The 13,720-nt window shown below is 46.7% G+C and overlaps 1 protein-coding gene across 7 annotated transcripts in view; it reads right to left on the bottom strand.

Annotated features, from left to right (window-relative positions):
* Nucleotides 1-13,720, bottom strand: part of REV1 (REV1 DNA directed polymerase) — a 104,017-nt gene that overhangs the window by 80,218 nt on the left and 10,079 nt on the right. For 2 of the 7 annotated variants that reach the window (XM_039530206.1, XM_039530201.1), the window contains exons 1-2: nt 8,554-8,613; nt 8,282-8,407 (exon numbers count right to left, since the gene is read on the bottom strand). The exons of 3 other annotated variants lie outside the window; for them this stretch is intronic. The gene's annotated coding sequence lies outside the window, so the exon portion shown is untranslated. Of the gene's footprint in view, nt 1-64; nt 2,655-8,281; nt 8,408-8,553; nt 8,614-13,720 lie in introns of those variants that run through there. 2 more of the 7 variants (XM_039530232.1, XM_039530224.1) reach the window with 2 other exon arrangements.

Here is a 13,720-nt window from a genome sequence, read left to right as displayed (position 1 = left end):
AACTGCATCCTCAGAAAAGTGAAATGTAAAACAACCCTTTATTTAGGAGCTGTGAGATGCTTACCAAAATTAGTCCTCAGGGCACCTGCTATGTCCTGCACTAAATATAGCATTTTCTTCTTCCAACTACAACACAGCATTACAATGTTCAGTATCTACAATAATTTACTAGACTTTTATTGTCCAACATACACCTTATATAGCAGACCACTTATAAGCTGTTTAAACACGATTGCTACTATCCATGCACAATATTGCCAGTCAGCGATATGTATTTTTTGTATTTGATACCTAGCGCATTTTGGGATGCAGGTTCAATTTTCCTGATATCAGGCACCGGTTAATTACATTAGTGCATTTACATCTAATTTCAAAGGCTGTTGATGCTTTTATGTAAAAAAAACAAAAAAGAACAAGTCACTTTTTGCTCAGTGGAGTGCCTCTTGGTTAAAATGACAACTGATTTACCCCCAAGTTTGTTCAGAAAAATCAGTCTACAAACTAAGACCAAAAGCTCCCTTTCTGTGAACAGCTAAACACTGGCATCTGAGCTATGCACAGCAATACCTCCAGGTAAACCCTCAATAGGCTGAGACAGAAAGAGTGTTGAGGAGAGGGAACATATTGGATGCAGTGTTTTTAGGAGCCGTAGTCCAAATAATCCATATTCACTAAAGCACTGATATAGATTCTGAAATATTGACTATTGGTGTGGTGTGATTGCCAGGTCACTACCTAAAATATCACATCTCAGAGATTCTCTCAGCCCACAAAGTGACTTTGCCTCTTAGGGAATAGGCCCTTACCCCTGGAGAGGTTAAACAAAACCAAATTTTGACTCCAAACTTGAATATGGTGCAGTCTAGCAGAGATATTTTAAGTTATGCTGGTCACGTGGTTCTTGAGAACATAAAAGGGGTTTCTATTAGATTGTGTGCCCTTTAGTGGCCTGCAGGGTGAATGCCAGACCCCTAAAAGGCCTAATGGTAATCAACATCTTCCCGAAAAACTCCAACACACCCATGAAATAGTAAAAGGCTATAAGCAATCTTGTGCTCAGATACACGAGTGGCAGGTATTTTAGGTAGGTTCTTTTTGTGTATAATGTTACTATATAATCAGCAAGGTGAAGACTAACCTTTTTGACATGGTCTCATAAACCAGGGATTCTATTTCATGAACTGACCCTTTAAAACAACTTTTCTGAAGTCTTGTGACACACAGAACTTTTGACTCAAGAGATGGGAAGGTAATCTCCTACCAAAGGCCGGCAGGTCAGAGTACTACTACAATCAGGGGCAATCAAAATCAGACTTATTTTGTCTACTTTTAGTTTCATCAGGACAAGTGATCAGAAAGAGAGGTACACATTAGGTGAACTCAAAAGATGGGGAACATGATGTCTGTCACACAGCCCTCCTTTTCCTGGCAACTCCGGAAGAGTGGAAGCTTGGTATTACTGGTTGCTGCAGATCTGCAAGCACTGAGCAGTTGTCATCAGAAAACTTCAGATACATTTCCAATTTCCCTGGCAGACAGGACTCAGCCACTTCACTTGAATTCTGAACACAGGCTTGGCAAGTGGTATTTCAATGATCAGATGTGTTCTGCCCAGCTTATCAGGATTAGGGCTTCTTTTGCTAATGTTTCCCTGCTTGTTTATTTGACATCAGTGCTGGGTTAATCACTTGTAACCTGAAGACCGATCTTCCCATTTGCAGCTCAAGGAGTTTGATGAGGAATTAAGATCTCCGGGATGAGAAAGTATCCCCATCCAGTCTTGTAGCTCTGGTGATGACTGCTTGCCCAAAAATCCAGCAAAGGCACGCACTCCCTGGAGAAATTCATTGGGCTTCCTCTAGCAGTGCTGGACTGCTAGAGCTAAGGTAATCTTTCCCTGCATGCAGAATCTACTGAGCCAGAAAACTAGGTGAAGGAAGGGAGGTGATGTTTACTGGTTCAAGGGATCAGAGCCATGAAAGATGACATTATGCTCATTACACAGAAGATCAACTTGAATGGATGTGTATTTGACTTCCTAATCTGCACTGCTACAAGAAATGCTTTATCAAGCTTCTCCTGGAAGGAGTGGGGTGATGGGGAGAAGACTCTAGGGCTTAAAGACTGATCATGAGTGGACAGATTTCAGAGAGGGGATTAATTTCCTGAGGTTTATAATAACCCCGTCTTCCAGAAGCTCCATTGACCCCTGATTGGCCCTCTGACCCTTCAGAGACCAAATACAAAGGACACCACATCTTCCTTTGGTGAAAAGACACCAACACAACTACCATGAGCACTAGAAAATGCTGCTACACAAACCACAAATAGAAACTATAATTATGATGCTCAGCACTCCTCTGCTCTCTCTCAAATACTTGTGTAACCCAGTGGTTGTATGCCCCTGTATGAGCTGGCTCACAGAGAGGATAACACTATACTTTCTGCCAACCAGTTACCTTTCCCTTTTGAGTGGTAGGAGTATGTGCTGTAGATATGAAGGCTGTGGGTTCAAACCCTCCTGATTATCCATTTGAGGGGAAAGAATTTATGCGTAAGTTAGTGTGAGGACTACAACTGAGCAGGAAACAGTTTTACCACCACAAAGAACTCTGAAATTTCAAAAGTTTTCCCATTATACATCAGGATGAAACTGAAGCCATAAGTTTTTCACAAAAGGCAAGACAGAGCTGCCTCAGCCCCAGAACAGCCATCAGCCTGGTGATTATGGCACTTACCTGCAATGTGGGAGACCGAGGCTCAGTTAGTTCCATGCTTTGCCTGATTTGGTGACTACAGAGTCACTCTCTCTCCCTGGCCAAATGACGAATTAGTTATACAAGGGGGAAGAGCTCCATCTGGAGACAGAGACTCTCTATACTCTGGTGGTTAGGACACTCTGTCATAACTGGGACATGGGCAGTCTGACCTACTGGTTGGAACAGGAGCCAGGCCAGGTGAGATACCAAGTGATCAGACTGAGACAGGCCAGAAGGCAAAGCAGGAGTCAGCTGTCGGGAGGCAGGACCAGCAATTAGAATCAGGCAGAAGCAGCCCTAAGCAGGGAAAAGCCAGTTGCATGGACAATTTCCTGTTCCTGCACTTGGTTTAAATACAAGTAGGGACCCAATCAGATCCCAGGACTGGAGTCATGGGCGGCAGTCGTCAGACCCAAGGTTGCGGGGTTTGGTGAAGTTTTTGCTTTATTATGCCCCATGCAGGTTCTGGGGCGGCTGAGGAGGCAGTATGTGTTATTCAGCTTCCTGTGTTCACCAGTAATCTCCCTGGTTTTGCCAACTGTTAGCAGCTCATTGGGTGGCAGGCTGGAACTTACTAGCTCCTACAAGCCCTTTGGACCAGCATTCAGGAACCATGGTCCCTGACCCACTCTTATGGGATGTGGGAGACCTAGGTCCAAGTCTCTGGTCTGAATCAGATAGAACTGGGACTTCAGCCCAAAGTCTCCCACAGGCTGAGTATCCTAACCACCAGGCTGTTGGCTATCCTGGGTTGGCTGCATGCTCTCTCTCTCTCTCTCGTTTTGACCAGAAATTCCATCCTGGACCTATGAAAGTTTCACTGAAACCAGTATGTTCCTAGGAAATGTTTCAGTTTCAATGAATTGGCATTTTCCAACTAAAAAGGATTCATTAGAAAATTCATGACTAGCTCTGGAGTAACTGTTGGAATGATTTTATACTCCAATACAATGTATGTAGAAGTGAACTGAGTGTTGTGTTAATATTAAGGCTGTCAATTAATTACATTTAACTCACATGATTAACTCAAAAAAATTTAATCATGATTCATCAGTTTTAATTGCACAAACAATAAAATACCAAATTAAATTTATTTACAAATATATTGCTTTAAATTACAACACAGAATACAAAGCATACAATGCTCACATTATTTTTATTGCAAATATTTGCACTGTAAAAACAATAAAAAGTAATAGTATTTTTCAATTCACCTCATCTATAATGCAATTTCTGTATCGTGAAGGTGCAACTTACAAATGTAGGTTCTAAAGTTTTACATTATTTTGTTTGAGTGCAGTTATGTAACAACAACAAAAATCTACAAGTCCACTTGGTCCTACTTCTTATTCAGCCAATCACTAAGACAAAAACAAGTTTGTTTACATTTACGGGAGATAATGCTGCTCGCTTCTTGTTTACAATGTCACCAGAAAGTGAGAACAGGCGTTCACGTGGCACTTTTGTAGCCGGCACTGCTAAGTATTTACATGCCAGATATGCTAAACATTCGTATCCCCGTTCATGCTTCGGCTACCATTCCAGAGAACATGCTTCCATGCTGATGTTGCTCATTAAAAAAAGAATGCGTTAATTAAATTTTGACTGAACTCCTTGGGAGAGAATAGCATGTTTTCCTGTTCTGTTTTACCCGCATTCTGACATGTATTTCATACTATAGCAGTCTCAAATGATAACCCAGCACATATTGTTCATCTAAAGAACACTTTCACTGCAGATTTGATAAAACACAAAGAAAGTACCAATGTGAGATTTCTAAAGATAAACCTTGGGCTGAGTGCTGTAGTTAAGAATCTTAAGTGCCTTCCAAAATCTGGGAGGGACGAGGTCTGAAGCATGCTTTCAGAAGTCTTAAAAAAGCAAAACTCCGATATGGAAACTACAGAACCCAAACCATCAAAAAAGAAAATCAACCCTCTGCTGGTGGCATCTGACTCAGATGATGAAAGTGAACATGCATCGGTCTGCTCTGCTTTGGATCGTTATCGAGCAGAACCCATCATAACCATGGACACATGTCCTCTGGAATGGTGGTTGAAGATGAAGTGACATATGAATCTTTGTATCAGAAGGGTAGCCATGTTGGTCTGGATCTGTAAAAGCAGCAAAGAGTCCTGTGGTGTTAGTCTATAAGGTGCCACAGAACTCTTTGCTGCTTTTATATGAATCTTTAGAGCATCTGGCATATAAATATCTTGCAACGCCAGCTACAACAATGCCTTGCAAAGTCTGTTCTCACTTTCAGGTGACATTGTAAACAAGAAGCGGGCAGCATTATCTCCTGCAAATGTAAACAAAATTGTTTCTCTGAATGACTGGCTGAACAAGTAGGACTGAATGCACTTGTAGGCGCTAAAGTTTTACATTGTTTTGTTTCTGAATGCAGTTATTTTTTGTACATAATTCTATATTTGTAAGTGCTACTTACATTACAGTACTTGTATGAGGTGAATTGGAAAATACTGTTTCTTTTGTTTTTTACTGCACAAATATTTTTGTAAGCAAAAATAAATATAAAGTGAGCGCTGTATACTTTGTATTCTGTGTTGTAATTGAAATCAGTATATTTGAAAATGTAGAAAACATAAAAAAAAATTTAAATAAATGGTATTCTATTGTTTAATCACGCAATTAATCACTTTAATCGCCTGATGAGTCACGATTAATTTTTTTAATCGCTTGACAGCCCTAGTTAATATTTGTTTTACTGTGGCATTTTTAGTATTTGTTTTTTTTGTTAATTACAGCTATTCCTTTAAGAACAAGGTGCAACACCTTATTATATTGGCGTTAAAGACTGAGAGCAGTGTGTGGGAGATTGTCCGTTTGTCCACACTGGAAGACCGTGCCTGAGTAAGCTCCAAAAAGGTCACAATAAATTTGGTAAATTTATCATTCTAGAATGCATGCCTTCTTCTTGAGGCTGTAACATTAGCACCTGTGGGAGACTGGATGCCTCAGGACATTGCTAATGAGCTACAGAACCTTTCATCTGTAGCTGACCACTCTGAATTCAGCTCAGCAAGGATTAAAAATTGTTTCCATCTAATGGATGTTTTGTGGCCCTATATGCGTTTCATGGATCTCAGTTCCAGCTCCTACCTCACAAACCCATCACTGGCAAGCACACTCTCTTACTATACATTTGTACAATGCCTAGCACAGGGGTTCTCAAACTGGGGGTCAGGACTCCTCAAGGGGCCGTGAGGTTATTACATGGGGGGTTGCGAGCTGTCAGCCTCCACCCCAAACCTCACTTTGCCTCCAGCATTTATAATGGTGTTAAATACATGAAAAGGTGTTTTTAATGTATAAGGGGAGGTCAGAGGCTTGCTGTGTGAAAGGGGTCACCAGTACAAAAGTCTGAGAACCCCTGGCCTAGCACAATGTAGTCCCATTCTTGGTTGGGTCTTCTAGCAAGGGCTCCTGCAGCAGGGGACAAAATTGTGTTACAATGAATTTTTGAGAGTTAGTAACCATAACACATTGAGGGGTGGGACAAGTGGAGTTAAAATCAGCCTACGAGTCAACATATAATGGGGGGGGGGGGGAAGAGAGAGAGAGAATTTAAAACAACAACAACAACGATATTTGAAGTTCTAGGATTGACAATATTACTTTATAACAATAAACTATAAACTTGATGACTTGATACTGTTAGAGTAGTTTGAGCTGATTTTAGGAGGGAATGACCTCTAATACCATTACAGTCATTTGCAATTGCAAGCAGTTGCTGATGTCAGGGCCAGTCAGGCAATTTTAATCCGATCAATCCCTGACTACTACAGTGTTTTAACCACATTTGTATAAAAATTACATGCATAGAATTGACTGACTAAAAAACATTTGAAAAGTTTCTGGACCATAAACTCCCACTTTTGGGGGAGGGTATGGAAGGGAGAGAGAGTTTGGAGTAAAAAGGCCAACAAGCCTGAATCAGAAGATAAAACTGAAGACCCTCGATGAAGAATAAAGCATGCGACACAAAACAGTAAGCTAAGGAGTATGAGAAGTTAATAGTAAAACTCACTTTCCAGAATCCATGAAAAGCTGAGCATCCATTATCTTGTGCCAGAAAGGTGAAATGGTGTGTAATTTGCAAAAATCATGAGTATTAAAACCCTTTAAAATTAATTCCCTATATGTACATGACTGCTCATGTGAAGTACACAGTAGCAGGAAATGTCATTTTTTCCCCAAGAAACTCCTATTACTACATTGCTCCAGAAAATGCAACATGAGGAGATACAGAAATTCTACAGTGTTGCTAAACAGAATTTCAATTTCTGAGATTTTGAAATTGTCTGCAGATTGCAATTTGCAGGCCAAAATGGCCTTAATCTTGGATCAAACTATGTTAACACCTAAGAAGTGAAAGATTATATATACAAGTGTCACAGTTCATGACAACTGCACCCGCATTCTCCTCCTCTGAGGTCCAGCATGGGCACCCATTCTACGTTCCTCAGCCGTCACCTCTCTTGGGAGGAGACCAATGTCTCTCGCCCTTCTGAACTGTCATTGCACAGTTCCCTGCCTATATGGTGTTATTCCCAGCAAGCCAAACTTAACCAGCCTTTGTGCTTTGCTACTCTTCAAAAAGTTATGAGTTACCACAGATTTATTCTTAAAATGAAAGGATTACAGACCAAACATATTAAAAACACTAAAAGAACCTATGCACATGCTAACAAGCTTATCTCAGGTCACCCCAACTCCAACTGGTAGGTGTCAATTTTTCCAAGCCTTCCATAAGCACTGGGAGTCACCCCCTTAGACAGAACGTTCTGTCCATTTGCTGGATCAAAAAGAGAACCCCCCTCCATGAAAATACATAAAATCCCTGGCCCACACTGATACATACACTTAATACAGTAATATCTCCCAAAGATATTGTAGGAAATTGTCATATTTGTCCCAGCAAGCAATTATAATGTCTCTTATGCAAGTGTCTCACATGAATACAGAAAGCTAAGTTTATTACTGTGTTTGCTGATGGAGTCACAGACAGGTCTGTTGTTGAACAAGTATCTGTGTGCATCAGAGTTGTGTAGGATGAGAAACCTTGTACACTCTGACAGTACTACTAATTGCGGCATCCAACCTCTTGCTTAAATCAGCCTCTGTACCATATAACTGGAGGACAGCTAACATAATACCTATTTTTAAAAGGTGATCCTGGCAATTAAAGGACAGTAAGCCTAAGTTCAGTATCAGACAAATTGGTTTAAAACTATAGTAAAGAACAGAATTATCAGACACACAGATGAACACAATATGTTGAGGAAGAGTCAACACAGCTTTTGAAAAGGGAAATCATGCCTCACCAATCTATTACAATTATTTGGGTGGAGTAGGGTCAACAAAAATGTGGACAAGGGTGATCGAATGGATATAGTGTACTTGGACTTTCAGAAAGCCTTTGACAAGGTCCCTCAAAGGATTTTAAGCAAAGTAGACAATCATGGGATAAGAGGGAAAGTCCTCTCATGGATCAGTACCTGGTTAAAAGATAGGAACAAAGGGTAGGAATAAATGGCTAGTTTTCACAGTGGAGAGGGGTAAATTATAGAGTCACCCAAGGATCTCTACTGGGTCCTGTGCTGTTCAACATACTCAGACATGATCTGAAAAAAGAGGTAAACAGTGAGATGGGTAAGAGTTACAAAGGAATCTTACAAAACTATGTGACTGGGCAACAATGGCAGATGAAATTCAATATTGGTAAATACAAAGAAATGTACATTGGAAAAATAATCTCAATTATACATACAAAGTGATGGGGTCTAAGTTAGCTGTCACCACTCAAGAAAGATTTCAGAGTCATCATGGATAGTTCTTGGAAAACATCTGCTCAATGTGCAACCGCAGTCAAAAAAGCCAACAGAATGCTAGGAAAGGGTAGATAAGATGACAAAAAAACCACAATATCATTACATAAATCCATAGTATGCCCACACCTTGAATATCATGTGCAGTTCTAGTCACCTCATCTCAAAAAATATATACTAGAATTGGAAAAGGTACAGAGAAGGGCAACAAAAATGGCATGGGGTACGGAACAGCTTCCAAATGAGTAGAGGTTAAAAAGACTGGGACTGTTCAACTTAGAAAAAGAGATCACTAACAGGGAGGGGGGGATATGATACAGGTCTATAAAATCATGAAAGGTGTAGAGAAAGTGAGTAAGGAATTATTTACCCTTTCACGTAACACAAGAACTGGGGGTCACTCAATGAAATTAATAGGCAGCAGGTTTAAAACAAATACAAAGAAGTACAGTAGACATTTGTTTGCATCAACAACTTGTAAGAGCAACATTTCACCTGGGAACACTTTGCCTACTGTGTATTGTCCACTTGGTAACAGCAACATAGTCACCGCATAAGAGCAACATTTGTGACATTGTGACATCATCTCCAGCGGTGGAGATTGGGGGGGCATATAGGGTACCCCCAAACTGCATATTTCCATTCCCGTCCTGACCTGGACCTTCAACGCCAGGCAGATAGCCCCATCCACTTGCTCTGCCTGACAAAGCCTGCGTGGAGAGCATGTATAGCAGGGAGTTTGAGGAGAGGGTCTGGAAGACAGAGATTTTTCAGGGTGGGAGAAGCTGGGGTTGGGGGAGCAGCAGAGGCACAAATGAAATGTTTCCTCCTCCCTTCTTCAGCATCTGGCTTGCAAGCAGCGACATGCGGGGTGGTGTTTGCTATTTTGCAGTGGGTAGTATTAGGGACCCCACTCCCAACACTGACCTGCCTCATCCATCTTGGTTGCCAATGGCAGGGTGTGGCTGTGCTGTTTTGCAGCGGGTGGTCAGGGGACCTCGCTCCTCAGGGCACTGACCTGTCTCCTTCACCACTTCCAACTCCTCTGTCCATGCAAGGAGACACCCCCCCCCACACACACACCCTCCCATTGCACAGGGTGCCCTCCCCAGCCACCCATCCCTCCCTCACCAGGATGAGCATGAAGCTGCCACTGAGAGCATCCTCAGCCTATCAGCAGCCAGGCTCACTCAGCCATTTTGCTGACTGGGGGCTCCCCTGCCAAATTCAGGGTTTCCCATTCCCCAAAAAAGATGGTTACTCACCTGTAGTAACTGTTGTTCTTCGAGATGTGTTGCTCCTATCCATTCCAGTTAGGTGTGCGCGCCGCGCGTGCACGGCATCTCGGAACTTTTTTACCCTAGCAACACCGGCGGGCCGGCTGGCGCCCCCTGGAGTGGCGCCGCTATGGCGCGAGTTATATACCCCAGCCGGCCCGTCCGCTCCTCAGTTCCTTCTTGCTGGCTACTCCGACAGTGGGGAAGGAGGGCGGGTCTGGAATGGATAGGAGCCACACATCTCGAAGAACAACAGTTACTACAGGTGAGTAACCGTCTTTTCTTCTTCGAGTGATTGCTCCTATGCATTCCAGTTAGGTGATTCCCAAGCCTTACCTAGGCGGTGGGGTCGGAGTGAGACGTGGCGGAGTATAATACCGCGGAGCCGAAGGCTGCGTCGTCTCGAGACTGCTGCACCAACGCGTAGTGGGAGGTGAAGGTGTAGACCAAAGACCAGGTGGCCGCTCGACAGATGTCCTGGATCGGAACATTGGCCAGGAAGGCAACAGATGAGGCGTGCGCCCTCGTCGAGTGTGCAGTGAGGCGGCCTGGCGGTACGCGAGCCAGCTCGTAGCAGGTCCGGATACACGCAGTGACCCAGGAGGAAATCCGCTGGGAGGATATCGGCTCTCCCTTCATGCGGTCAGCAACCGCTACAAACAGCTGGGGCGAACGCCGGAAGGGCTTAGTCCGCTCGATGTAGAAAGCGAGCACTCTGCGGACGTCGAGGGTATGCAGCTGCTGTTCCCGAGGCGAGGCATGCGGCTTCGGGAAGAACACCGGGAGGAAGATCTCCTGGTTGAGATGGAAAGCTGACACTACCTTCGGGAGGAAGGCCGGATGAGGGCGCAGCTGCACCTTGTCCCCATGGAAGACAGTGTATGGCGGGTTAACCGTCAGAGCGCGAAGCTCAGAAACTCGTCTCGCTGATGTAATGGCGACGAGGAAGGCCGTCTTCCAAGAGAGGTAGAGCAGGGAGCACGTGGCTAAGGGCTCGAACGGAGGACCCGTCAGCTTGGCCAACACGAGGTTCAAATCCCAGGTCGGGGCAGGGCGCCGCACCGGCGGGTACAAGCGGTCCAGGCCCTTGAGGAAGCGGGAAACCATCTGGTTCGAGAAGATGGACTGACCTTCCACGGAGGGACAAAAGGCGGATACCGCTGCCAGGTGAACTCTCAAGGAGGAGACCACAAGACCTTGCTCCTTAAGGTGCCAGAGGTAGTCCAGGATGGTAGGGACCGGGACCAGGAATGGATTAAGACCTCGATGATCACACCAGACTGCAAATCTCTTCCACTTCGCTAGGTAATTGGAGCGAGTGGAAGGCTTTCTACTCTCGAGCAGGACTTGTTGAACCGCTGTAGAACAGCCCCTCTCCGCGTGGGTCAGCCACTCAGGTACCAAGCTGTAAGATGGTGGGACTGCAGGTTCGGATGGCAGAGTCTGCCGAAATCCTGGGTGATGAGGTCCGGCCACAACGGAAGGGGGATGGGTTCCCGAACGGAGAGCTCAAGCAGCAGGGTGTACCAGTGCTGCCTCGGCCAGGCCGGCGCTACTAGAATGACGTGGGCTCTGTCCCTCCGAAGCTTCAGGAGCACTCGGTGCACGAGCGGGAACGGAGGGAAGGCGTAGAGGAGGCGATCCGTCCAGGGATAAAGGAAGGCGTCCGACAGGGAGCCTGGCGAGCGACCCTGGTACGAGCAAAACAGGTGGCACTTCCTGTTCTCCCTGGAAGCGAATAGGTCTACTTGGGGAAACCCCCACCTCCGGAAGATTGTGTGGACGACATCTGGATGGAGGGACCACTCGTGGGAGAGGAACGACCTGCTGAGATGGTCGGCCAGCGTGTTCTGCACTCCCGGAAGAAAGGATGCTTCCAGGTGAATTGAGTGGGTCACGCAGAAGTCCCACAGGAGCATCGCTTCCTTGCAGAGGGGGGAGGAGCGGGCTCCGCCCTGCTTGTTCACGTAGAACATCGTGGTGGCGTTGTCCGTGAATACTGTCACACAACGGCGTTGCAGGTGGGTGCAGAAGGTGCGACAGGCCAGGCGGATGGCGCGCAGCTCACGGACATTGATGTGCAGGGCGAGCTCCTGGGGCGACCACAGGCCCTGCGTGTGGAGATCGCCCAGGTGGGCCCCCCAACTGAGTGCCGAGGCATCCGTGGTCAGAGTGACGGACGGGCGAGGAGGGTGGAACGGGACTCCGGCACACACGACCTCCGGGTCGAGCCACCAGTTGAGGGACTCGAGGGTCGTCCTGGCGACCGTGACCACCATGTCGATGGGGTCTCGATGTGGCCGGTACACCGACGCGAGCCACGACTGGAACGGACGAAGGTGGAGCCGCGCGTACGCGGTGACATACGTGCACGAAGCCATGTGGCCCAGGAGGCGGAGGCAGGAGCGCACCGTCGTGGTAGGGAAGGCGACGAGGTCCCGGATGATGGAGACCATCGTCTGGTGTCGAGCGCGAGGGAGACAGGCTCTGGCCACCGTGGAGTCGAGGACCGCTCCGATGAACTCCACCCGCTGTGTCGGAATCAATGTGGACTTCTCGGTGTTGATGAGAAGACCGAGCCGATGAAAGAGAGACAGGATTTCTGTCATCTGGTCCATCACAAGTTGCCGGGACTGACCTCGAATCAGCCAGTCGTCGAGATACGGGTAAACGTGCATCTGACGACGTCGGAGGGCTGCGGCGACTACTGCCATACATTTGGTAAACACCCTCGGGGCGGTGGAGAGTCCGAACGGCAACACGGCGAACTGGTAGTGGGTGTCGTTGACCACAAACCGAAGGTAACGACGATGGGGAGGATAGATTGCGACATGGAAGTACGCGTCCTTCATGTCGAGGGCGGCAAACCAGTCTCCCGGATCCAGAGAGGGAATGATGGTCCCCAGGGTGACCATGCGAAACTTGGGCTTGAGCAGGTACTTGTTCAGCTCGCGAAGGTCCAGGATAGGACGTAGCCCCCCCTTCGCTTTGGGGATGAGAAAATAACGGGAGTAGAATCTCCTGCCCCGCCTGTCTTGAGGCACTGCTTCTATGGCACCCACGCTCAACAGAGTCTGGACCTCTTGTAAGAGGACTTGCTCGTGAGAGGGGTCCCTGAAGAGGGACAGGGAGGGTGGGTGAGAAGGAGGGGGCGAAACAAATTGCAGGCGGTATCCCGACTGGACTGTTTGAAGCACCCAGTTGTCTGTTGTTAATTGGGACCACGCCGAAAAGAAATGGGAAAGGCGGTTGTAAAATAACGGGGAAGGATCCGGTAGGGAGAGTAATGGGCCGTCCTTGAGCGTCCCATCAAAAGGCCTGCTTGACCCCCTGAGGGGCCTTGGAAGCGGCCTGGCCCTGGTTGCGGCGGTTGCCGGAAGGACGACGGCGATTTTGGGCCGGCCGTCGGCTATTGTAAGGCCGATACCGAGACTGATAGGCCGGTCGGGAGGGCTGCGGACGGAAGGGCCTGCGCTGCGTCGCCGGCGTATGCATGCCTAGAGTACGACGCACACGGCCGTCCTTCAAAGTCTGAATGCGAGAATCCGTCTTTTCAGAGAAAAGACCCTTTGTGTCGAAGGGCAGGTCCTGTAGTGTGTATTGGACCTCCGGCGGCAGGGTGGAAGACTGCAGCCAGGCGATACGCCGCATCGTCACACCGGAGGCCAAGGTCCTAGCACCTGAGTCCGCAGCGTCGAGGGCGGCCGTGATGGAGGATCTAGACGACCTCCTCCCCTCCTCCAACATCGCCGCGAACTCCTGGCGGGAGGCTGCTGGCAGGAGCTCCGTAAATTTCGCCAGGGACGTCAAGATATCGAAGACGTACCTGGCG

The sequence above is a fragment of the Mauremys reevesii genome, linkage group 1, assembly GCF_016161935.1.
Source record: "Mauremys reevesii isolate NIE-2019 linkage group 1, ASM1616193v1, whole genome shotgun sequence".
NCBI classification, from domain to species: Eukaryota; Metazoa; Chordata; order Testudines; family Geoemydidae; genus Mauremys; species Mauremys reevesii.
This window is presented reverse-complemented; position numbering and strand designations above follow the sequence as displayed.